At 41.3% G+C, this 24,970-nt stretch overlaps 1 protein-coding gene across 5 annotated transcripts in view; it reads left to right on the forward strand.

The window, feature by feature from the left end:
• The first annotated feature begins 13,594 nt into the window (after positions 1–13,594).
• SMARCA2 (SWI/SNF related, matrix associated, actin dependent regulator of chromatin, subfamily a, member 2) overlaps positions 13,595–24,970 on the forward strand; it is a 180,190-nt gene continuing 168,814 nt past the window's right edge. Inside the window, exon 1 of one of the 5 annotated variants that reach the window (XM_032291007.1) lies at positions 13,595–13,652. The gene's annotated coding sequence lies outside the window, so the exon portion shown is untranslated. Of the gene's footprint in view, positions 13,653–14,227; positions 14,388–15,165; positions 15,449–15,641; positions 15,742–15,784; positions 16,022–24,970 lie in introns of those variants that run through there. The other 4 variants (XM_032291010.1, XM_032291009.1, XM_032291011.1 and 1 more) reach the window with 4 other exon arrangements.

The raw sequence follows: 24,970 nt of genomic DNA on the forward strand, positions 1-24,970 counted from the left end.
CCTGAGAAAAAGGAGAAGTGTTAAGACAAAAAGACCAATGCAACTTAGTAGATTATAAAATAATTGACTTTTAAGAGTGAATAAAGAACAGATAATAATCACTCTAATTTCTTAGACAGATGGAGTTAAAAAAAATAATAGTAGCTTCATTTACGGAATGTTTCCGTGTGTTGGAAGCATAATATGTGCATTTATTGTCTTTTATAATTTTCACAACAGTGCGTTGTGTTACATGCCATTATAATAGCCCCAGTCTTCAGATGAGGAAACTGAGATAGAGTTTAAGACAGCAGGATCCTTAGAAATGTTTTAGAGCATATTCTCTCACTTTATAAATGAAGATAAGAGGGCTCACAGGTGATTTGACATGTCCGAGGTCACTTGACTTGCCCAAGATGGAACTTCATTTGAAGAAAGGGAGTTCACATTGAAGGGAGACTAGAAGCCACATTCTCTCTTGTCGATGGTCAACCCATCCCCTGGTGTTGCTGAGCCCTGCCATCAATAAGCCTGTTATGGATTATTTCCAAAATTGATATGGAAAGGACGTCAGCAGTATTTCCTCATAGGTACTTTCCACATTTCCTCAATATATAGATTGTCTAAAGATGCAAGGTTGTTTTTTTTTTTTAATGAGCTTTTTGAAAACTATGTATTTATTTATTTAAGAGACAGGGCCTTGCTCTGTTGCCTAAGCTAGAGTGCAGTGGTGCAATCACGATCTAGACTGAAGCCTAGAACTCATGGACTCAAACAATCTTCTTGCCTCAACCTCCCAAAGTGGTGCGATTACAAGTGTGAGCCACTGCACCAGACTTAAATGTGCAAATGTTGATGCTTACATCACTCAGTGTTCTTTGGCTTTTCCAAGTAGCTTTCCTTTTTCATTATTGACAATATTATATCAGATTTCACATGTGGCAATTGTTTTTAAGCCTAGCAGTGCATCCATCACTAATTTTTTTTTTTTTTTTTTTCCTGGAGAAAGGGCATGGTGGATGTTATTCAGGAAAGAGGAACAGTTGTGACAACTCAGAACACTGATTAAAAATTTAAGTCTGGCCGGGCGTGATGGCTCACACCTGTAATCCTAGCACTTTGGGAGGCCAAGATGGGTGGATCACGAGGTCAAGAGATCGAGGCCATCCTGGCCAACATGGTGAAACCCCACCTCTACTAAAAATACAAAAATTAGCTGGGCGTGGTGGCGTGTGCCTGTAGTCCCAGCTACTCGGGAGGCTGAGGCAGGAGAATTGCTTGAAACTGGGAGGTGGAGGCTGTAGTGAGTCGAGATCATGCCACCGCACTCCAGCCTGGCAACAGAGCGAGACTCCATCTCAAAAAGAAGAAAAAATTTAAGTCCTAGCTAATGCAGTAAGACAAGAAAAAGAAGTAAGAGGTATACAGATTGAGAAGGAAGTAATAAAAGTCTTTGTTCACAGATGACATAATCATGTATATAGACAATCTGAAAGAATCACAAAAATACTCCTGGAACTAATAAGCAAATATAGCAAAGTTCCAGGACACAGGTTAATATACGAAAGTTAATCACTTTTCTATATACTAGCAATAAATAAGTGAAATTTTAAATTGAAAAGACAATACCATTTATACTAACACCCCCTAAAATGAAATACTTAAGCATAAATCTAACAAAATATGTACAAAATCTATATGAGAAAAATTATCAAATTATGATGAAAGAAATCAAAGAGGAATTAAATAAATGGAGAGATATTCTATGTTCATAAATAGGATGACTCAATATTATCAAGATGTCAGTTCTTCTCAACTTGATCTATAGATTTAATGCAATGCTAATAAAAAGCTTAGCAAATTATTTTGTAGGTAATAACAAACTGATTCTAAGGTTTATGTGAAGAAACAAAAGACTCAGAATAGCCAACACCATATTGAAGGAGAAGAACAAAGTTAGAAGACTGACACTACCTGACTCAAGATTTACCACAAATCTATCGTAATCAAGACAGTATGATATTAGTGAAAGAATAAACAAATAGATCAAAGGAACACAATAAAAAAACCAGAAATGGACCCAATAAATATAGACAACTAATCATGAAAAAACAAGAATCTAGGCACAGAGCGTCACAAATATTAACTGAGAATGTATCATACACCTAAATGTAAAACACAAAACTATACAACTCTTAAAAGATAACATGGGAGAAAATCTAGACAATGTTGGGTTTGGCTCTTTAGATACAGAGGTACGATCCATGAAAGAATTAATTGATAATCTGAATTTATTAAAATTGAAAACTGCTGGTCTGCAAAAAGACAGTGTCAAGACAATGAGAAGACAAGCCTTAGACTGGGAGAAAACATTTGCAAAAGTCCTGATTAAGGACTGTTATCCAAAATGTACAGAGTACTCTTAAAACTCAACAAGAAGGGCACAAACAACCTGATTTACAATGCTCCAAATAACTTAACAGCACTTCACCAAAGAAGATCTGCAGATGGCAAATAAACATATGAAAACATATTCCACATCGTATTTCACAGGGAGATGCAAATTAAAACAACAGTGAGATACTGCTTCATATCTGTTAGAATGACCAGAATCCAGAACACTGACCGTAGCAAATGTGGCGAGGATGTGGAGCAATAGGAACACCCATTCACTGCTGGTGTGAATGCAAGATGTTACAGCCACTTTGAAAGATGGTTTGGTGGTTTCTAGCAAAACGAAATATATTCTTACCATACAATCCAGAAATTGCATTTCCTGGTATTTACTCAAAGGACTTGAAAACTAATGTTCACACAAAAACCTGCATGCCAGATGTTTATTGGAACCTTATTCCTAATGGTCAAAACTTGAAAGCAACCACCAAACTTCAGAAGGTAAAGGACATCTTGGATATACATTAAGCCATTGTCTGGATATACCATAGTTTTATGTATATCCAGACAATGGTTTAATGTATATACATTAAATGTAACTGTATAATGTATATCCAAGATATACATAAACTATGGTATATCCAGACAGGAATATTATTCAGTGCTAAAAATAAATGAGTTAGAAAGCCATGAAAAAACATGGAGGGAACTTAAATGTATATTACTTGGTAAAAGAAGCCAATCTGAAAAAAGCTACTTTATTTTTTCTGAAATACCTACTGTATTATTCCAACTATATGACATTCTGGAAAAGGCAAAACTATGAAGAAAATAAAAGATCACTGGTTATCAATGATTGAGGTAAAGGGGATGAATATGCAGAGCACAGAGGACTTTTAGGACAGTGAAAATACCGTGTATGATACTATACTGGTGGATAAATATAATTATACATTGTCCAAACCCATAGAATGCATAGCACTAACTGTGAATGTTAATTAAACTATGAACATTGTATGATAATTATGTGTCAATGTAGGTTCATCAGTTGTACAAATGTACTGCTTTGGTGTGCCATGTTGATAATGGGCGAAGCTATGCATGTGTTGGAGACAGAAGGTATACAGGAAATCACTGTACCTTCCTTTCGTTTCAATTCCACTGTAAACCTAAGACTGCTCTGAAAAACTGTCTTAAAAGAGTGTAATTAATGCTTTGAATTGACAATTCAACCCTACAAAAGAAGGTGTTTAGGTTCTAAGGTGCCTAATAAGTGGTCTTCCTTTTCAATGTTTATGCAATACTTTAAGTCTCAGATGAAGACAGCTTCTAGATATGTTTTCCTGGTTTCAAAAATGCCCTGAATGCTGTATTGCAAATCAGCGAAGACCATATACTATACTCTTGACTATGACCAGAAACCATCATGGCTCTACTGAAACATTAGGCCCTAGAAGTGTTAAGAGCAAATTTCACAGTCTAAGCTCTCACTAAGGTGGGGAATTTTATAAATTTTGCTCTTAGCATAGGTGATATAAAACACGAAAATGTAATTATTAAAAAATTTTTATTGTAATTAATTTGAATTAAGGTAAATGTGTCCATTTTACTACATTTCCAAAAGTCTGAAATTATTGCATATGCAATTTTAGGTACTCATTATTAACTGGCTTTCAATTTTTGTTAAATTGTTACATTTAATATATTTGCATAGTCATTGGGGCATGTTCATACGTGATAACTGGTTTGTATACCACCAGTATCTTTGTAAAAATAACTTACAAAGAATGATTATATTAGAAAGTTGTATCTAATATTGATTTATTATGATGTCCATGAATTCAAAGTAGAAATAATTGATAGATATTCATAACATCTGGCTATTTGTCAATTGTGGAAAAAGAAGAACCGAGATTGATTTGTATGTTTTATTGTCATCCACCATTATCTATTTGTTTTTTATTTAATTTTAATTTATATTTAATTTATTTATTTGATATTTATTACAATTAATTTAAGGCCAGGCGCGGTGGCTCAAGCCTGTAATCCCAGCACTTTGGGAGGCCGAGGCGGGTGGATCACGAGGTCAAGAGATAGAGACCATCCTGGTCAACATGGTGAAACCCCGTCTCTACTACAAATAACAAAAAATTAGCTGGGCATGGTGGTGCGTGCCTATAATCCCAGCTACTCAGGAGGCTGAGGCAGGAGAATTGCCTGAACCCAGGAGGCGGAGGTTGCAGTGAGCCGAGATCGCGCCATTGCACTCCAGCCTGGGTAACAAGAGCGAAACTCCATCTCAAAAAAAAAAAAATTAATATATTTAATATTTAATTTAATTTAAATATCTATTACTTATTTATCAAAAAAGATATTTTAAGTATTGGAACCTATTAGAAATTTTTTTTGCCTAATAATAATAGAATACAGCCCATAAACTCTTGATTATGAGACCCATGTTTTAATAACCTGCCCTAAAAGCAGAATATTTACATATTTTCTTTCTTTCTTTCTTTTTTTTTTTTTTTGAGGTGGAGTCTCGCTCTGTAGCCCAGGCTGGAGTACAGTGGCGCGATCTTGGCTCACTGCAACCTCCGCCAACCAGGTCCCAGTTCAAGAAATGCTCCTGCCTCAGCCTCCCAAGTATCTGGGATTACAGGCACAAGCCACCATGCCCAGTTAATTTTTGTAGTTTCTAGTAGAGATAGGGTTTCACCATGTTGGCCAGTCTGATCTTGAACTCCTGACCTCATGATCCACCTGCCTCAGCCTCTCAAAGTGCTGGGATTACAGGTGTGAGCCACCATGCCTGGCCAGAGCAAGAAGTTTCTAACTTGTGTATCCCCTATTGGTCCAAAGAATTTTTAACTCACTATGAGTTATAAGCCATGGTGAGTTGCGTTAAAAAAAATTTTTTTTAAAAGAATAAGAAATAGAACAGAAAATATTAACCTCAGAGGACATTGCATTTAGTCAGGATAAGTATTGTTTTAGAAAGCTTCATTTTAGTTACTGTTTGTTGGCTGTCAGATTCATAACTCATTCTTCCTTTGACTCAGCTCTATTAAGGCAGGGGGAGGGGGACTCTTGTGGGCTGCACTTTCCAGCTTCCTATGTCAGCTGCAGTCAACCCATGAGAGGCTGACTTCTAAGAAATGCTTACAAGCAAGAGACAGGACAGCTGGAACACAGGAGGAAGGGAATGTTCTCTTCTCTTTCTGCCTGTAGCTGCATCTCTACCAACAGTTGTATCTCCATTACTCTGAGAATTATCATGGTTTCAGGTTTCACTAGAAGACCCTGGTCTCTGGGGCTCATTAATTATCTCTGGGCTTCTCAAATCCTAGAGGGGATAAGTGACTTCTTACTGTTGCTACTCAATACTTTATTTAACTTCTTAGCTCTTTCATCATCTATGTAACAAATTCCCTGAATTAAATTCCTTCTGTTTTCCTGGTTGGACCCTGACTGATCCAATTCACTGTGTAAGTATGTATGTAATAGGTCATGATACATAATACATTTCTTACTTTGAGCAGTTAATAAAAGTTTGCAAGCCACGGTCTATGGAAATAAATTTGTTAGCATGTAATGGATGGTGCTGAGCCCATTTCTTCAGTTGGTCACTGATGGCTATCACTGAGTTGCAGAACATGATCCTGGAGACATTTTTCTTCTTCTTTTAAGGGAAACTGTTGTATAGTAGATGGTAATACTGATTGGGAACGTGGACACCACGATTCTAATCTTAGTGGGTGATCTTGGGCAATCCATTCAAACATGTGTTTTACTGTATTATGCTTACTTTGTGCATGGAACCAGAAGTTCTAAGATTGATATGTATTTTTTAAACCAGTGGTTATTATAAGAAGTTTCAATGATATCATTTTAAGTAAGACTGATAAATAGTCTGTAATAGCTTAAAGACCAGTGGTGATAGCATTAGAAGGCTATTTAAAAGAACAGTCGTTTATTTATATCATTAAATTATGCTTTCACTATTATTTTCCTCAATTAGTAAGCAGTTATTTATTATGTTAGCATTAGAAATAATAGCTCAAAATTCTGGTCTTAATTCTTGGGAAAATAATTAACATTGATATGGGCCAAGAGAACTGCAGAATATTAGGTAACTGTGGTTACAGGTAATGTCAGTTGATAAATCACACCATAAAATCCATCCCTGATAAGAGGATATATTTTTTAAGTGTTTTAATAAAATATAGGTAAAGGGTGAGGTCAACCTCTTTAAGATTTAAATATACCCCCAAACCCTAAGTCCTAAGAATTAAACCACCGCCAAAAACGGTTGTATATTGTGATGTTTTTTAATCTGATCAGAGAATTCCTTGTTCTTCCCCCACGTTTAAGGAAAGTCTACTATTGAAAGGTACCAAATAGTCTTCATAATAGTAAAATTCCAACAGATATCACAATGTCTCCGGGAAGATAAGCAATTGCACATGCACAGTTCCAGACCAAGTGAGAGCTTTTCCTTTCTGCCCAACCCTCACTGAAGTCAATGACTGTTCAGTTGAGTTTATCTGGAGGGGAGATCAAAGCTTCCTGCCCAGCATTAAGCCTTGGCCCCATGCAGAATCCAGATGCTTGCAACCCTTTCCTGAAACTTCTTATTTTTGTTTTATATATTCATCACTTCTGACTGGCAACACCATTGAAAACTAAAATAAAGTCATACCATTGTGGAATGTATTTTGTCCCTACCCATGGAGAAACTAATTTTATTTTTCCCCAAAGCAGAATATTTATCTCTGGTTTTTAAATAGTCATCTAATGTAATTTCAGTAGTTGTCTCCCCTTTGGTATACTCTTGGCTTATTTTCTACTCATCTCTTGAATTTACATAGAACTTCAAGTGTAGAAAACAGGATTGGAAAAAAGACAATAGTGAATTGTGCTTTTGTGTACTGAACTTGAAGTAAGAATTTGGTGGGTGACATAGCATAAGCCAAGCTGGAAAAGGGTCACACACAAACAAAAAGCAATGACTAGTAACTGAAAATATAAACCCAATAACAGCTGAAGGTGGTCAAAAGTAAAATGCTGCGATAAAATCCCATATAACGGCATGGGAGATGAATATGTGGATTTAGCTGAGGGGCTTAGAGGTAAGCTACAGTGTCACAATGGTACAGAAGCCATTATCAATCAGAGAAGCACAGCACAGATCAAAGGGTAGCAGGTACAATGGCCAGCCGAACAAAAGTGAAAATATTTGAACAACTTATGACAGAAAATTTGAGAACCCAAATTCATGTTCTGATTCTTCATGTACAACTGCCCAAAGATGTGTCAAAACCTTGATGACAACACAAAAAATTCTTTCTAGTCTAGTCAACAATATATAATGCAGCATTACTGAGGAAATTCTTTAGAATAAACTTATCCTCAGAAAGCCCATCTCTGAAGACAAATGGAATCCTTCATTGGGCAGTTAGAATGCATTTGGTTTATCTAAAGAAACACTGAGTTAGGATTTTTAAAGGGTAGATATGTTTGGATATATAAAATGTACACACTTAGTTTTATAAAAGTTATGGAGAGGATTAATTTATCAGAAAATTATCCTAGGTCATTGAGACTGCTGATATCTCTGGGTCAGTGATTCTTACCCGTTTCGGGGAAGATCCCCTTGAGAATCTGATGAAATGTACATACTCTGTCTGCAGAAAGCGTACATGAACATGATCCAAGAATTTTGAATACAGTTTCAGGGAATTCTTAAATGCTCCAAAGATCATTTGTATTCCACCCCCATCAACCCTCCATCATGGATTAAGAACCCTGTACTGATGACAAATTTTGGGGCAGTTTTCACATGAGCAACACAGATCACTCTGAGTCTGGAGTTCTACCAAGCTTAGTTAAAAATTCTGACTTCATCATTTAGTCATCTCCAAGTTGTTTGATCACATTCCCCTTACAGTTAAAAAAAAAAAAAAAAAAAAAAAAAAGCATGATTTATGTATATTTATTCATAATACATGTATTCAATATTAACATATCATGTGCACTATAAAACATACACAAAATAAAAATTGTAAAAGAATTAGATGACTATAACAGAAAATTTTCGATTATCTTGCTAATCATGATATCATAAAATCAATAGTATCTCAAGGAAAATACATGCTTAGATCAGAATTCTTCATTCATGACAGTTAATATAAATCCAAATTTCAAATAGTCCTGGAAAATTGTGAATGCTTTTGACCTATTTCCTGTTAGATCTAATTAGACTATCATTGTTTTACTCCTCAATTTGGCTGGAAAAGAGTTCTTAGAGGTTAAACCGGCAAATTTGATCCTGATTTTCACCTGTGCTTATATTATTGGTATTATCTCAATCTTCTATTTCTTCACAGAAATTGTTTTTTAAGCTACATGCTCCCCAAATAAGAGAGTTGATTGGTTAAAACTAGATGCTATAATCTTATGGATTTATTTAATGTGGAACCTGCAAACTCGAGGCAATATCAATGCTTAAAAAGATGTCAATGGCAATGAAAGAACCAGAAGGTGCCAGTATCACCCTTCTGCCTGTGGAACTTTTTGTTTTTCAGTATTCTTCAGCAACACTACATGACACATGACCAGTTTACTTAGGGACCATGTAAAGACTCTAGGGTCAAGGGTCAATGAGTATAATAAATATACATAAAGCTATTTTTTTTGTCCTTGAATCATTATTTGTTTTAATCATTAAAGAAAACAGAAATAGAATTTCTTCTGTTCTTCCTATATCACAATACATTTTCTTGGTCATTCCACTTTGGAGATCCCTGCCTTAGGCAAATTACTTCTTGCTTCTCGGTTTCCTTATCTGTAAAATGGAGATGAAGTCATGTATCTCATAGGGTTAAATGGATTAAACAACATATGTACCAGTCTCTGCACAACTTTAGGCATGTAATTTAAAAGAGAAAAGGGAGCTACAATTATAATTATTACTACTCTATTAAACAATTGCTAGGTATGCATTCATGTTACTCCAACACTAATTTAAAAACAAACAAAACTTCTTGTCAGTGCTCTTTCTTTTCTTTTTTCATTTTCTTTTTGTCTCACACTGTCACCTGGGCTGGAGTGAAATGGGGCTCTCAATTTGCTGCAACCTCCACCTTTTGGGTTCAAATGATTCTCCTGCCTCAGCCTCCCAGAGTAGCTGGGATTATAGGTGCCTGCCACCACGCCCAGCTTATTTTTGTATTTTTAGTAGAGACGGAGTTTTACCATGTTGGCCAGGCTGGTCTCAAATTCTTGGCCTCATGATCCGCCCACTTCAGCCTCTCAAAGTGCTGGAATTACAGGCCTGAACCACAGCCCATGGCCCTTGTCAGTGCTCTTTCTATGACTAGAAGAGCTGTAGCTTCTCCTTATCTTCCCACCTCCTCCTCCCCAAAACAAAACAAAACAAAACAAAACAAAAACCAAAAACATTTTCCAAGCTTTTCAACTTGGCGGATAAAGATTCAGAACACTTACTGATGATGTTCATTAACATGATAATTACTAATAGTGAAGACCTGCTAAATTTTCTATGTCAGATAATTTTATTATCTATCTCTCATCCTTTCCTTCAACATAGTTCTTCTTCTTCTTTTTTTTTTAACAACACAACGTGCTAGGTTATCAGGCTAATTGCTGAGGTTTCAAAGATGAAACACCCTCCAGGCAGGAACCATCTAGAGGACAACACCAAACAAAAAATTGCATCAAAGTGATAAGTGCTATAATGGAGGCACACACTGGTTGCTATGGGAGCAGAGGAGGACAAGCAGCTTCCTCTGCCTGGGGAGAAAAGGGAAGACCACTGGAAGGATTCTGGGTCATAGCAGAGTCTTGAGGATGTGGGTTGAGGCCTGCACTCAGTCAGAGGGAAGAATGTCCAGTGTGGTCACTTAGGAACCAAAGGGCAGGCGGGTTTTCTCTGACCCCAGGCATTTTGGCTGGTGGTGGGGTGGGGAGTCAAGAAGGCTTGTAGGGACCTGTCTATGCACAGCCCAGTCTAAGATAATAGGCAAATAAGTTTGAAATTTATTGTAAAATGGATTGGGAATAGACAAAGGATTTTAAGCTGAAAAGTGATATCATCATAAAGAGAATTTGGGTGGTATTTTGGAGGAATGGTGGTATTCTGTTGGGACTAGAAGCTTCCTAACTTTGTACATGGAATTTTTCTTTACGAGGGTGCTGTATCTAGATATTAAGCTTTAAACCCAATATCTATACAGAATGCCAACCAAAGCAGACTTACATAACTAGTGAATGTGGCCATACAGACATGAAAAAGTGATTTCTATCTTTTGATACCAAACTAGAAAGGGAAAAGCAAGTTCAGAGAACACATTATGACTCATCAAAGTCCGAAAAAGAAAAGCTTCGTGTGAATGTGGCACCCTGTGCAGCCTCCTGGAGTCCTTTTGCCCTCCAACCGCATTTGCTTTTGTATGCTTTTCTGCAAAACAAAACAACAACCAAAAACACCCATCATTTTCCTCCTCAACTTCAATTGTTAAATTTCATTTTAGCTCAGACATGAAACTCATGCTGTATGTTCTACAGTCTTCTTTTTGTACCAAATGAATGATGCTGCCTTTTCATTTCTCCTGAGTTTAGGCCTTATTTTATAAAATTCCTAACTGCTGGGGTACAAACTACAAAAAAGACGAATCTTTAGAAGAAAGACTTTAAGAGTGATGGGGGAAGGTGGGGCTTTCTTAGACCAATGTGATGGGAGAGGGAGATGCAGTATCTATATATAATCTCTGTTCCCAATGGTATATTTTATTTTCAGTTCCCATAGCTGTGTGTATATAATACGTGGATACCAACCCCTCCAAGTACGACATCAAAATTTTATATGAGCTGAAGAATATATACACACAACAAAGGGAACGTTTCTTTACTTTCCCTCTGACAAAATGCCAGAAGGAATGGGCAGTTTCTTTCTTCAGTGACTTACTAGTCAATTGGGTTTTGTTTTTGTTTTTTTGAGGATTTGCCTGGTAAGTGGAGGTAGAACCTTAAGGGGATAAAAGACATTTATTCGCAAGGGAATAAATGTGAAGTCATCAATTTCTGAAAATTGGCATGTGAGGTTGGCATGCCAGGGAAAGACATCAGACCCTAAAAGATTGATACCTAATACTCTCAATGTAATAAGCATTGCCATTAGGTTAAAGGTCTTTATTAGAGACAGTGAGGTTATCCGGCTATATTATTAGTTGCAACTTCTTAGGCAGTTAAAAGTATTTATGTTACACTTTTACTACACTACTAATCTTGTTTTAAAATCTCTCACTATATATGTGCCAGTTAATAGTTATACTGGCATATCCTCAGGCAGAAAAGCAAGTTCTCACAATGGATCCTTCAGGGCATACTATGTTCTGTTTCTCTTAGCTGTGTTATCTTTTGTTGTCTTGAGGTTCACTTCAAGACAGGCAGAAAATGATGACGCTAAAGTTAACAAGCAAGTAACATGACTTTAGAAAGCTATAGGGTGGATGGTCACCAACACTCCTAGCCATCATGAAAATGATGCCCTGGTGGGCTCTGCTTCAGCCAGCAGTGGACCAGCGGCATAAACAATTCTTGCTTCTTAATGACTGCATGCAGTATCTGGTGTTCTTTCCATTACTTCCTGTCTTCAACTTACCCAGCCTGAAGTTTTAAGCATCCTAGAACTGTATTTCAGACCCAGTTGCTCAAATGGAGCCAATTTTGCAACAGTAAAATGGTCTTAAAATAAGATTTTACTCTGGGGGAAAAATCCTCAACCAGAGAGTCACAGTGCACTTTGAATGACTAATTTTAGCCATTACATTACGAAATAAGGGATAAATCATACTTTTCATAACACTACTGCATAGGAACAGTTTTAATTTTAAGAGTCAAGCACCTACATTAATCTGAGTCTAAAATAATAGGCCCCTGATTTAAAATCTCCTAACATTCTTTCACACTTCATAAAACTAAAAATAAAATTGTCTCACCAAACACTGACCTATTGGTCCGGCCAAAGTACTGTATTTCAAGGAAAATTGGAGCAAAGAGGTCTCAAAACCGCGACTTGCCAGCAGATTACAATTTGTAGCCTTAATTGGTCTTAAACTCGGGGTTAGAGGGAAGAGACCACGGTCTGTAGAGAATAAGAGATTTATTCCCCTTCTTAAATTAAAACCAGATTCCATGCTTCAGCCACCCCCTAACCGCCAGCCCCGCCCTCACGGGATTGTTTTCCCATATTTTTGTATACATTTTAGCTTAGATGGCAGGTGAGGGAAGGTTACAGTGCTGTGTCTAGTCCACGAAGTAAACAGAGAGGTTAGGGCGGGTTTACTTATTTATAAGGCGTTCAGCCTCTCAGCCGTTTCTCCCTCGTTGGCATTTGGAAGCTTGCAGTCCCTTCAGAGAGGAGACAGATTTGGCAGGAATGTTCTTTGTGCCCGCCTCCCTTTTATACGGGGGATAGGGGGCAGATTTATCGTGACAGCCTTGGGGAAGGGGGAGAAAAAGTTTCAGCCGGCACGACAATGCCCGTTTTTTCCACAGTCAACACTGTGCCACAAACAGCTTTGGTGCCACTCGGAGCCCTCCCCCCAGTCCCCTCCCTTTCTCTCTGCAGGCTCGCACTGGCAGGCGGAGGCACAGTTAAATTCCAGCACCTTCTCCACATACCCCCAAACTACTACGCGCTATTACTACGGCTGCCCTCCCTTTTTGCTTCGCCTCCTCCCCTTCCCCAGCCTCTCCGGAGGAGCCCCGCAGCGCCCGAGGAAGAGGACTGCCAGGAAGGGACAGCGGGCGCCCAACTCCAGCAGGGCTTGGGGCTTTCTGCATCCTACGCAGTTTCCCTGCTCCAGGCACAAACACGGCCCGAGAGCCGGCGCCTTGCAGACACACACGGATCCACGCATACAGTAGAGCTGTCTCGATCCACATTCTTGCACACCGCCCCCTCTTCCCCCCGCGCTCCCGGAGTCGCTGAGCTGGGCGAGTGACAGGCGCGTCCCGCCAACCCGCGCCCGGGCGGGCAGGGAGGAGCGGCGCGCGGGGCCAACTGCGGCGCGTCTTCCGGCGCCCGCGGAGGAGGCGAGGGTGGGACGCGGGGCGGAGCCCGAGTTTAGGAAGAGGAGGGGACGGCTGTCATCAATGAAGTCATATTCATAATCTAGTCCTCTCTCCCTCCGTTTCTGTACTCTGGGTGACTCAGAGAGGGAAGAGATTGAGCCAGCACACTCCTCGCGAGCAAGGTAAATATAACTTACAACTCTTTTCTCCTCTTTCCCCTCCCTTCGGCCGCCCCGCTGCAGCCGCCGCGCAAACCCCTCCGGCTCCGCGCCGCCTTCGCCCGGGATTATTCATTATTACCCTAATTATTATTTATTGTGCATGCACGGAGACCAAAACAAACAGGCGGGCCAACCGCCACAACAAAAAAAGCCCGCCTCCTCCCCGCGGGCCTCAGGTGGAATGCTCTAACAGCTCCCAGGCGGCGGTGGAAGAAACGAGAAAGTTTCAACCGAACCTTGCTGTTCTAATAATAACAGTAATAATTACTACTTCAAGGGGCAAAGGAGGAAAAAAATCCCAAAACACCACAGCCTTGATCCTGAGTAGGTAGTCAGAGATGCGCTGCCAACTCAAGGTTGCAACACACACATTCGGCCAGGTGGCAATCCCCCCCATCCCCTTAAAAGCGAGGCGGGGTGGGGGGTGGCGAGCAGGAGAGGGGAAGGCTAGGGGACAGGGGAGGAGGATGGAAACGCTACTGTTCATCCCGAGCGACCCTCCCCGGAAGAGTTGGAAGGGTAACGGGAAAGGAGGGCGAGGAGCCCAGGCTGGCGGCAGGGCGCCAACGAACGCTGCTGCCACCCGCTTCCCAGGGACTTGTTTAAAGGGCTCCGGCTGCGGAGACGTGAGCGGATCACAGCGGGAGAAGCCTGAGCTGACGCGCAGAGGAGGCGGCGGCCACTGCCGCGGGGCCGGTGCGTGCCTGATCTGAGGTGTCACCTCCACTTTCCGCGTTTCCTCCGGCGGGGATGGGGACCCTGATTGGTAGGCAGGCCTTTAGGCAAAGGGGCTGCCAGGGGCGCTGCGCCCTGGGCGCTGCGGACGTCCCTGCCCCTGGTAACTGGCGGCAGCGCAGGCTCGGGTGCTGAAGTTCGAGATGTCCGGCCCGGGCCGCACTGCTGGAGGGGAGGAGGAGGCCCCCAAGGAGGTCGGAGATGCCTGCCGGGCTCCGTGACCCTGCCCTCCCTCTCCCTGTGTCTGTGTTCTTTTGCCTCGCGTCTTCCCCTGGCTAGGGGCGCGGGAGCTGCGGGCGTGGGGCGCCTGCGAACGTCCGGGTGCTAGGGGCGCGCTGGGACCCGGGAGAGCTACGGCGGCTGTGGGCCAAGGGAGGCCATGATCCGGATAATCTTCTCTGCCTGACTGTCACAAACAGGACCCGCGCACCACCGGGCAGCGGCGGTGGCGTTCGCCCGGGAAGGGGAAGGGCTGCGGTGGGGAGGGAATAGGGGGGTGGCGAGGGCGGGAGGCGGGGAGACCTGGTAGGAGCCTCCTCCCAGCGATGACACGCACTCCTGCCTTCTCGCTCCCTGCTTAGGAGTTTGCTTTATTCCCATCCCAACCTGGTTTACCCCTTCCTTTGCTTTCCCCCTCCACCCGGCCGTCTTCCCTCCTCCCGTTTGCGTTGCAAAACATGGCCATGCCATCTGCAAAGGTGTCGCGATGCACTTCCCTAAATAACCGGTCCGGCGCGCCAGCCCCTCGGCGCCCTTCGGCCGCAGGGCGCACACTGAGCACAGTGCCCCGGGTGCACCGCACCAGGCCTCGCAGCCTGGGGGCAGTTACAGCGTGCTGGGCGGGGCCCGGCAGTGCGGGCTCCAGGGGACACCCGCGCCTTGGCCGGGGCACTTGGGCCGGTTTCCGGTACACGCGGGGAAATCGCCTTCTGCCAATGTCTGATCGCTCGCCTCTGCCTCCGCCTCCGCCGCCTGGATTGCATTATTATTTTTATCTGGGTTGCCGTTTGCTGCGGATGGTGGTGAGCGCGGGGCTGGCTGGGCTGCTTGTGGGGTGGGGTGGAGGGAAGTTGGACGTGGATCAGGCAGGAAAAAAAAAAAAAGTTTGGCAGGGCGGCTAAGTAGGGTGGAGGGGTGGGAGGGGGCGGCGAGCTCCCGCGGCTCGAGTCTCCGCGCCCTCCCGGCCCGCGCGAGTGTGTCTGCGCGTGAGTGTGAGTGTGTGTTGTGCGCGCCGGGGCCAGTGCGTCTGGAGCAGCGGCTCGGGTAGCCGTTCCTGCCCGCACCCTCCCCTGGAGCCCGGGGAGGACAAGGCGAGGTTTGGTGGCGAGGGCTGGTGGGGGTGGCGTGTGCGTGTGGCTGTGAGTGTGTGTGTGCGCGCTCGAGCGGCGGAGAATCAGGAAGTCACAGCAGCGAAGCGCACACAGCACACAGACATGTTTGATCGCCGTGACATGACGCGCGCGAGGGAGGAAGCGGCGGCGGCGGGGGCCGGGCCGCGGGCTGTGGCGCGGGCCTAGGGCTGCGGCGCGGAGACCGGTTCCCGGCCGCTGGCCGCGCCGCGAACCCCGCGCCCCTTTTTGTTCCGCGTCCTCCAGGTAAGGAGCCTGCGCCGCCCTGCCGCCCGCTGTGTGCGGAGCTTTCCAGTTCTTTCCCTGCCAGCCCCCTCCGGTCTCCCGGCTCGCCTTTCCTGCAAAGTCAGGCAGGCGGGGGAAGTGGGCTCCTTGTCCTCCGATCGATTGCGTGGAAAACTTTCCAGCGGGAGGCACCGTGAGGGGGAAGAAGGCCTTGCTGGCTGCTGTTGCTTGTCAGTTCTTTCTCCTCCGGGTCCGGAGAGTGTGAGTCGCTGCACCCTGGGGCTGTTGCACATTCAAACTTCGGGCCTAAACGTACCTCCAACTCTCGCAGGATTTACTCCAGTAATAAAATAAATATTCGAAGTCGTCCACTCGCTTTTGCCAGGCGTTTGGATTTTTTAAGGGAATGAGGAAGGCTTGGGAGTCGAGGGAGTGGGGGTGTTTGCAGAATCCGTTCCTTATTCAATGTCTGCACCGGGTGTTATGTAATTTTAGTAGCACATGGGTGCAAAGCCTAGACTGGGCTTCTCCCCTCCTTTGTTTATATAACTTTTGGGTGAGTTTTGCAAGGTTGTCTCTTTTTTTTTTTCCCTCCTCCCTGACCTGATGGAGGTTGGTGCTTTGGAGAAAGCAAAGGGACCCGGGCTAGTAATTTTTTGGAGAGATGTCATCATTGTTTCTTTTCTGGTCATTATGTAGGCATGTACAAGGAAGACATTAAGGATACAGTTTGTTTGCTGCATTGAATGTGTGTGTGTGTGAGTGTTTTAACATTTCTGCGTTACGGAATAGCAGAACTGTTAAATTTGTAATAGCAGAGTTAAATTTCAAACTTCCATTTCAAAAGACTTAAAATTTACACCTGGTTGCGTGCGTTACTTATCTGAACAGAATGCTTGCATAAATAATGAGATCATTGCTTGGCTGTTGAGTAGCAGAAAATTTCTATCCAAACACCAAAGACTCCAAAACCACTGAGAACGCTAATAATAATTTAAAAAGCCATACCCAATGCTATGTATGTGTATACTTACATATTCGCATTCAAATATTTTCAGTGATATTTTCCATCTGCTATCTGGGGGGCCACTACTGGAAGCTTGTTGGCCAGCAGTGGACTTTTATGCTTCCAGGCTACCTCTAGCACACTGGTGAAGTGTTAAGAGGCGTGGCAGGTTTGAATCCTAGTGGCTGCATTGTTATGCAAAATGAGACACACTTTTTCTTTTAGGAATCTAATTGCTCTTTTATTCTCCTGGACTTACTTTTTTTTCCTCAGATGCTTCCTTACAATGCAAATGTTTGCTATTGTAAAGAGGGGTTTAGAGACACCTGTTAGGTCCAAAAGATACTTATTTCGGTAGGAGGGGAAAAATAAAAAATAAAAAACAGCCCAGTAGATCAGAGGTCCTTCTACCTTTGGGGCATCAGAGAGATGTCATTTTGGTAAAGAACATTTAAAATGAATGAGGAATGTGGGGTATCAGAAACCTTGAAGAGGGTGGGAGGAGGGAGGGCTTCCTTCAATCCGGCCTTTCTCTTATGACTTATATCAGTTACAGCACAGCATCAGAACTAACTGCACTGTGGTGTTTCACAGAAAATATTCACCACAAGAGCATGTTCAAAGCAGCCTTAGATCTTTTCTTTTGTTCGTTTGTAAAGTGGTTTTTGAGCGTTTCTCGTCAAGTTTCTTGAAAAGTGCTTTGACAAACACCTGAGGCTTAGAATTGACCAAAAAAAAAAAAAAAAAAAAAAAATAAGTGCCTCTGTTAATGCTTGAATTCTGTTTAAAGTATTCCTGACCATGGTATGACTAGAAAGTAACACTTTTGCAGATAAGTCTTTAAAAAATTTTTCTTTGATTAAGTTTAAGATAAATCATTATACAGGCCAGTATAAAATCGTATCTCATCCTTTTCTAGAAGGTAATTGTGACACTTTTTATATTACTGTAATATTTTGACGTTTATTATGTATTGGAGCAAGAGGATAAAAAGACTTATAAAAGTGGTGCTGTTCTCCAGTGTTTTCCTGTGTGTGTTTTTTTTTTCCTCTTTAGAAGTCTTCCTTTGTAAACAAGGCCTTTGTCAAATTCTCCTAGGTCAGCAGCTTTTTGATACTCTAGAGAAATAATAAATCACTATTTATGACATCTTGACATGCAGCCATGAGGAGAATTGAATTATCACAAATGTAATACTAAGGACTATTTCCCAGCATTTGCAAGTGGAGGGAGTGTTGGTAGGTCCTGATTTAACCACTTTAAGATTTGATTCTCACTGTTGCTGGTCAAGATGATTTTAAGGGACGATAGGGACAAATTGGTTGCTTAACATGAGTTACCTTAGAAAACTGTATGTGAATTACATTTCTCTTCTCTTATATTTCTTGTGAACAGTTGAGAGTATTTCCCTAGTAAGAAAGCCACATTTGGGGGCTATTTCTAATTTCTCCTTTTTAATGTAAAAGAATTATCTTCTAAATTGTTTTTTCCCTTAAATGTTGTGTTTTGGCGATGTTTTTGGCCAATAGAGGATGTGAATTTTCTGTCATTTTTGGAAGAGTTCTTATTAGGGAACTCTAATCTTTAGCTGATTGTTAAAGTCATGGGTGATTCCCTAAGTAGTTGTGAATAGAAAATACACATGGTGGTAATTTATTTGTTAGCTTATTTAGGAAGGCCTGGAGTGATTTTTTTTTTTATATATAGAAAGTTGTGACTTTATACTTTCTAGGGGGTATGGGAGTCTAAAACTATGTTCTGCCAGAGTCATTATAAAAGAGCGTATTTATTTGCCTAAGATATTTATTATCAAGTTAAATGGAATCTTGCAACCTGGGTTTGCAAAACTGCAGTTTTCTTACTGTTTGTTATGACTTTACTATTACCCATGTTAATATAGCATTTTTCCTTGGAAGTGTTTAGGATATGTTTGTTAGAGAGAGGCTTTGAGTAATAAAACTTGTAAAGATATCAAAGATGCTTGAATAATTATACCTCAGTAAAACATACAATAGAGCCAATGAAATTCAGGAACAAAATAGCTAGTCTTTTGAATGTTTGATATAAACACCTCATTAATATATACATTTGGAATGATGCTTTAGATATGGAATACACGACTTTGCCCTGAAATGCTGACATAATGGCCTTCTGGACTTCTGGGTTTTTAATACATTATTATATAATTGAAGCCTAGTATGAATTAGGATATTTTATTAGATAGCTAAGACTTCTAGGATATTTGAACAATTATAGTCTGGCTATGTACCTGTAAGATTTGAGACATTTAAAAAGTCACAATATTCTACAGTATTTTTACGTGGATTAGTATCAATTTAAGCATCAATCTTATGCCAATATGTCATCTACATCTATGCAAGCACTAATGTTTTAGAAACTTTTTAGAAACTGGCCTAATTTAAATATGGGCTGGCTCTTTTGTAAGTTGATGAATGGGACCCACTGAAGTTGAAATAATATTTAAAGTTTGAAAACCATTAAATATAATTGAAACTCCCTCCTTTAAAAAAAGAAAAACAACTAAATTCAGAATTTGGGAGTCAAAATTACTTAAAAATGGTAAAAATCTCTAACCAAAAAGGGATGTCACATGTTGGCTTACAGGTTATCCAAGGGAAATTCTATATCAGTTTGCACTTAAAATGTATTTTTGTGGTTCAGGATGATTATATATATTTCTTTACCTACTTGATGTGATATATTTCAGATTTTACCATTCTACTGGGAGATGAGTTATCACACACGGAAATTGGATGTCCAGAAGGAAAGCCCTGTCCCATCTTCCCCCTGTGCTTTGTTGAACTGGACATGTAATAAATAGCTTTGCACATATTCAGTTATTTTGTGGCTTGCTGTTGTGCTGTACTAAAAGGTCATTAAGCAAAGTCCAAAATTCTGTAAAAAATAGATGATTTGTAATTGAGAATTTATGTGTTTTAAAGAATGTACCTGAACGTTTAATAGTATATTTATAATAGCATATTTAATACAAATAATGAATGTTAAACTGCATGGGTCATGTGATACGGAGAGAGAGATCAGCTCAGCCTGAGCTTTCTTGAGTACATGAGATAGATAAGGTCTTTGAGGTGGGTAAGATTGCTGTAGGAAGAGGGCAGAGGTGGGGGTGGTGGCCTCTGAGCATCCCAGATCAGAAGAAAGCCAGCAGATCACAGAGACCGGGCCTGAAGGAACGTGGAAAGACCAATGTACCTGTTTTGACCTGATTGCCTGGAGCAAGAAGTTCCAGTTGAGGAGAATTTCAGAAGATAAAGTCAGAGATTGTGGAAAGACTTGACTTGCAGGCTACAGCATGAATGTTTTATCCAATCTGTATTGGAGGCTTGTCTCAGAAGTTTTGAGCAAGGGAATACATGAACAAAGCAGTATTTTAGGTTAATCTGGCAAATTGTGGATTCAAGTCCAGAGTGGGAATTGAAGGCTTTAGAAGGATCCTGGCACGAATTTGAGCATATGATAGCTCACAGGGTGTCTTCATGTCTCATATTTTATTTGATTCGTATTAAAATTGCAGTTGTAGGCCCCTACTATTATGCCTCTTATAGGTAGGGAGCTTGAAACTCGGAGAGGTTAAGTGAACTCATTTGTTGATTTTTTAAAAAGTCATTTAACATCATTAATGGCTATTATCCATTTTAACTGCAATGAACTTGGAATTCATTGTTGAATTTTTGTTGCTGCTATGAAAGTTAGGGCCAGTTGACATTAATGAGTGCCTATGATATGACTTTAGTTCATTCCTTCTATGATGGTTGAGTTTTACTGCTAAGTAAAAAGGTGCCATTTCAACCACAGGCTTTTAAAATATGTATTTCAGACTCTTCTTTTTATATGTTTAATGTATAAATAAACTTATCTTGGCAGACAGAAAAGGAAGTGGCTATTGCTGATTCTTATCAACATCCAAAATGAGTTGCAAAAGGGCCTAGCCTAGGAGAGACAGGTGTACGTGTAAATATACATGACATACTACCTTTCAGGGTGCCATGATTTGAAACTGGCTTTTTTTGGTTTAGTTCGTTAGCTTTTGTTTTGACCAATTGCCCAGAAGCTTGGATTCCACTGAATTTAAAAAGTGATGGTCATCTGTGATTACCTTTATAACTAACTACCAATGGACATGAGTCCTAGAGTACAGGATGCTTTGCTAAAGGGTTCCTAACGCTTTGGGTTTTCTCGTGAATTCCCTTTTAAAACAGTTTTTCCTTTGTGGGATCATTGTCAGTCCTCATGGAAGAGGCCATGAAATTGTATCACAGGTAGACTCTTTTGAGATGGCAACTCATGGTATCTGTAGGGGTGGTAATGTTAAGAGCCAGGATCCTATTAAGGCAGTGTCTGGGGTTCATGGGGGACTAATTAGCTGCTGCTGAGTTTGTTGTTATCTTCTCTTGTGCACAAAGCTGCCTCACAGCCCTTGCCAGGTCTGACTCTGGGCAAGGACGGTTCCCAAGGCAGTTTATTTAGAGTGAGGGCAGCAGCTCACACACATCCTAATTTGTTTCCCTCATTGAAAGATGGAGAGGTGCTCACTTCAGCAGCACATATACTAAAATTGGAAAGATGGAGAGTTCACAGAAGCCCAAGGAAGAAAGCAAAGTTTTAATTCAACAACTTTTAAAAAACATATTTGACTTTGAAACGAATGGCAAAGTATCATGAATAATCACAAGAATGCTGCAGAAATGTTTTCAGTGATTTTCTAGGGTCTTGATGGAGCAACTTATAATGTTAACTTTAAAACCGAGTGCGATTTTTATCTGTGGTACAAATCACATTGTGCATTGTTTAAAGTTGCACAGCTCAGAGCAAGAAGCAGCATGGGCCTTGGTAATGTTTCACTGCTTATCCCGACAACCTTGGCCTCTAAAAAAGATACTTTGGGTAGATTTATTTCCTTTATCTGCATTGCTGTTCTCCTTACCCCTGCACTGCTTCCCCATTAAGAATAACAGTAGTTGAGGCCCAGTTGTAAAGATGTTGCTACTTCTTGTGGGTGAATTATCAATTCATTTTTAGAGAAAGCCACATGGAAAACAAGAGGCAGCCCTTCAGTTCAGGTGAGATGTTCTGAGTCAGCAAACAGACATAAAAAGAACTCTTACCTTAACTGTCTCCTAAGCCTTGCAGTTCTCCCATAACTGCCAGAATACTTTAGTAAGACTGGGATATTCTTAGAGATGTGGACTGGACCTAACTTTTATTTCTGATATTCCACCTTTAACCTGGACCTCAAAGTTTTTCTGTAAAGAGAGTGGTGAAAAAAGATATGCTGGAGATCCAAGATTTCCTTGTGTTTTCTTAGGAAGTTTGGTGAAGAGCAATTTAAGCGATATTGTCAAGGTCGGTGTGCTTCCCGAAACTGTGACTAGAAAACAAAAATTTCTAGGAAACTTTTTTTTTTTTTAAATTAAGGGCCTCGCTGAAATGCTACCTTTTCCATTACACCTTCCCTAATTCCTTTCTCTCCTTTATCCTCTCAGCTAAAAGTAATGTTTCCCTCTCTATGACTGTGTTGGATAGTTTAGCTATACCCCTCCATGTCCTGCAGGATTTCATTATTTTTCTCTTGTTGCTACTTAGACACAAGTCTTATTTCCCTATCAGACTTTCAGAGTTCCAGGGTAAGCCCTCTATTCATTTTTGTACCCCCTGCATGCCTTGTACCTGGTAGATACTCGGTATAGGCGGGAATAAGTAAGTAAAACATCATACAAGTTTATGGCATTGTCTTCATCTCATATTCCAGGGCTTCCCTTTACTTCTCTAGCCTGTTGTAAGTTAATATATGATCACAGCCAAGCCTAGTCCTTGCAATATATCCCTCCCATTGTTTCTGATTTTTTTTCTTTGTCTTTTACTTTCTACCCCTGCACATTGGTGAAATCTCGATCCTGTTGGATGGCTTGCTTGATTCGTATAACAGCTCAGTGTTGGGTTGGGAGTCAAGGGAGAAAAGGTTCTGCCTGAGGTTTCTCTCCTGTTGCGGATGTTGCTTTGGGCAAGCTGTGTTTTCCCTTTCTGTCTTACTGCCCGTATCTTTTCAATGGGGGTGTGGCAAAATGTCTCTTCAGTTCAAGTCACTAGAATTATTAGGAAGCACATGTAGGTGTGTTCAAATATTACTCCATATGTGGGGGGTGGTCTTTGGTGTTTCTGTTGATTACAATCAGACTGTAAGACATGAGTTTTGTCATGGTTGGAGAAGTGACCCTTAAAATTCCATGAAGTTGAACTCCTTTTAATATGCAGATGGCTGGGCTGAGCCTTTCAGCTAAGGCAGAGGATGGAGACTTGGGCTGAGGGAGGATGACTGTGGTGTTTGGAGGCCTGGGAAGCTCTTCTGGGGCCTCTTCTTTTTAAAAACACACACTCTCTGGTTGTGAAGGTAGGAATGTGGGAAGTAAGGATGAAATAAAGACAGAGTACACTGCTGAGAAGGTCTTGCCTAAGAACCTCGTGGTTTGGCCCTCAGGGGGTCCTGGTCTGGGGGAGGATAGGGGACCAGCAGTGCATGTGTATGGGGAGGTTGCTGTGTCCCCCTCTCCCCAGATACTTATTTGTCATTATGTTGTTAGACACATACACATAATAGTGGAGCAGGTAGTTCTTTTCTGTGACAACGTGAAACTCCCTCCTTTCCCCAACACAAAATGAAAGTAGATTTTGAGTGTTACTATGTGAGCAGACCTACCACCGCCCTGTGAAGTCCATCTGAGCCCTCTCCTCCAGCCCGCCGCACTGTGTTTACTGCTATCATCATCACCCTATCTCTATTGTCTAGTTAGGGCTTTGGAGAAGAAAGGGGCAGAGAGCACAGGGGATACCGGTAGGGCTGGTGAGGGAGAAGCAGATTTGGCCAATACTGTACTTTAAACCTTAACCATACTAACTTAGTAATGATGTGCTGCTTGAGACTACTTGAGACTAGCACCTTTTTGTAATTTATTTCCCCAGGTTTCTTCATACTATGGGAAAGTTTAACTATATATTTGAACTGTAAAATGAAGTTGCCACCCGAAATGAAGAAGAAGAACAAGTGGCCAGGATCGTAGGACGCGTCTTTGAGAGTCCTCCCTTGGGCGTACTTGGGTGATGGTAGCCACAGCAGATCCTAGGGCAGCCCTGATTTTGCCTTGGAAGTCCATCAGTGGACTTTCCAACACACAGGTTTGGATGAAGTGTTCAAGGTGCTCTGGAGGCAGCAGACATCAAGTCATGGATGGACAGCTGAAAGGGACCTTTGAGATACTCCTATCCTGAGCCTAGAGAAGTCAAGACCCCAGAGGAAAGGCACTTTTCCCAGGGCCCCAGAGTTGGTGGTGACCCTGAGACCAGAACCTGGCTCTCTAAGCTCCCAGTGGGACATCAGTGAATATCACATCAAGTTCCGTGAGAGTCCAGATCTCTGCCATTCATTAGTTATAGGGCACAGGGCACATTTCTTCATTTGTTGAACTGTACTGTTAGTCTGAGCCACACACATTCATTGAATTCCAGGCATCTGAGGGTTCTCTTCTTATTAAATAGTTTCCTATATAACATGTTCCTATATTAACATTCCAATTATATGCCCATAATTTTCCATTTCCCTTCTAACATGTTTTTGCCTCTAAGACGTTTTTAATAGTTTCCTTTAACAAAATAATGAAGAGCATTTTTATGGGACCATATATGAGTAATTACAACATTCTGACATTCCCAGGTGGAGGTGATAATACATGTGGAAAGTAGCGTTATAGGCTAATATATATTAGAATTTCATATTTAATACATGTCAGTTATATTAAAAGTAGGAATATCAGCCTCACTAACTTCAGTATTTGTATCTTCATTGTTCAAACTCGTGGTATTTAATACCTATTGAAGCTGATATCAATGTAAACCATAACAGGAAGTAAGCAATTTCCGTTTATTCACTA

Source organism: Sapajus apella, unplaced genomic scaffold (assembly GCF_009761245.1).
Source record: "Sapajus apella isolate SASKATOON/1434 unplaced genomic scaffold, GSC_monkey_1.0 scaffold24, whole genome shotgun sequence".
Lineage (NCBI taxonomy): Eukaryota > Metazoa > Chordata > Mammalia > Primates > Cebidae > Sapajus > Sapajus apella.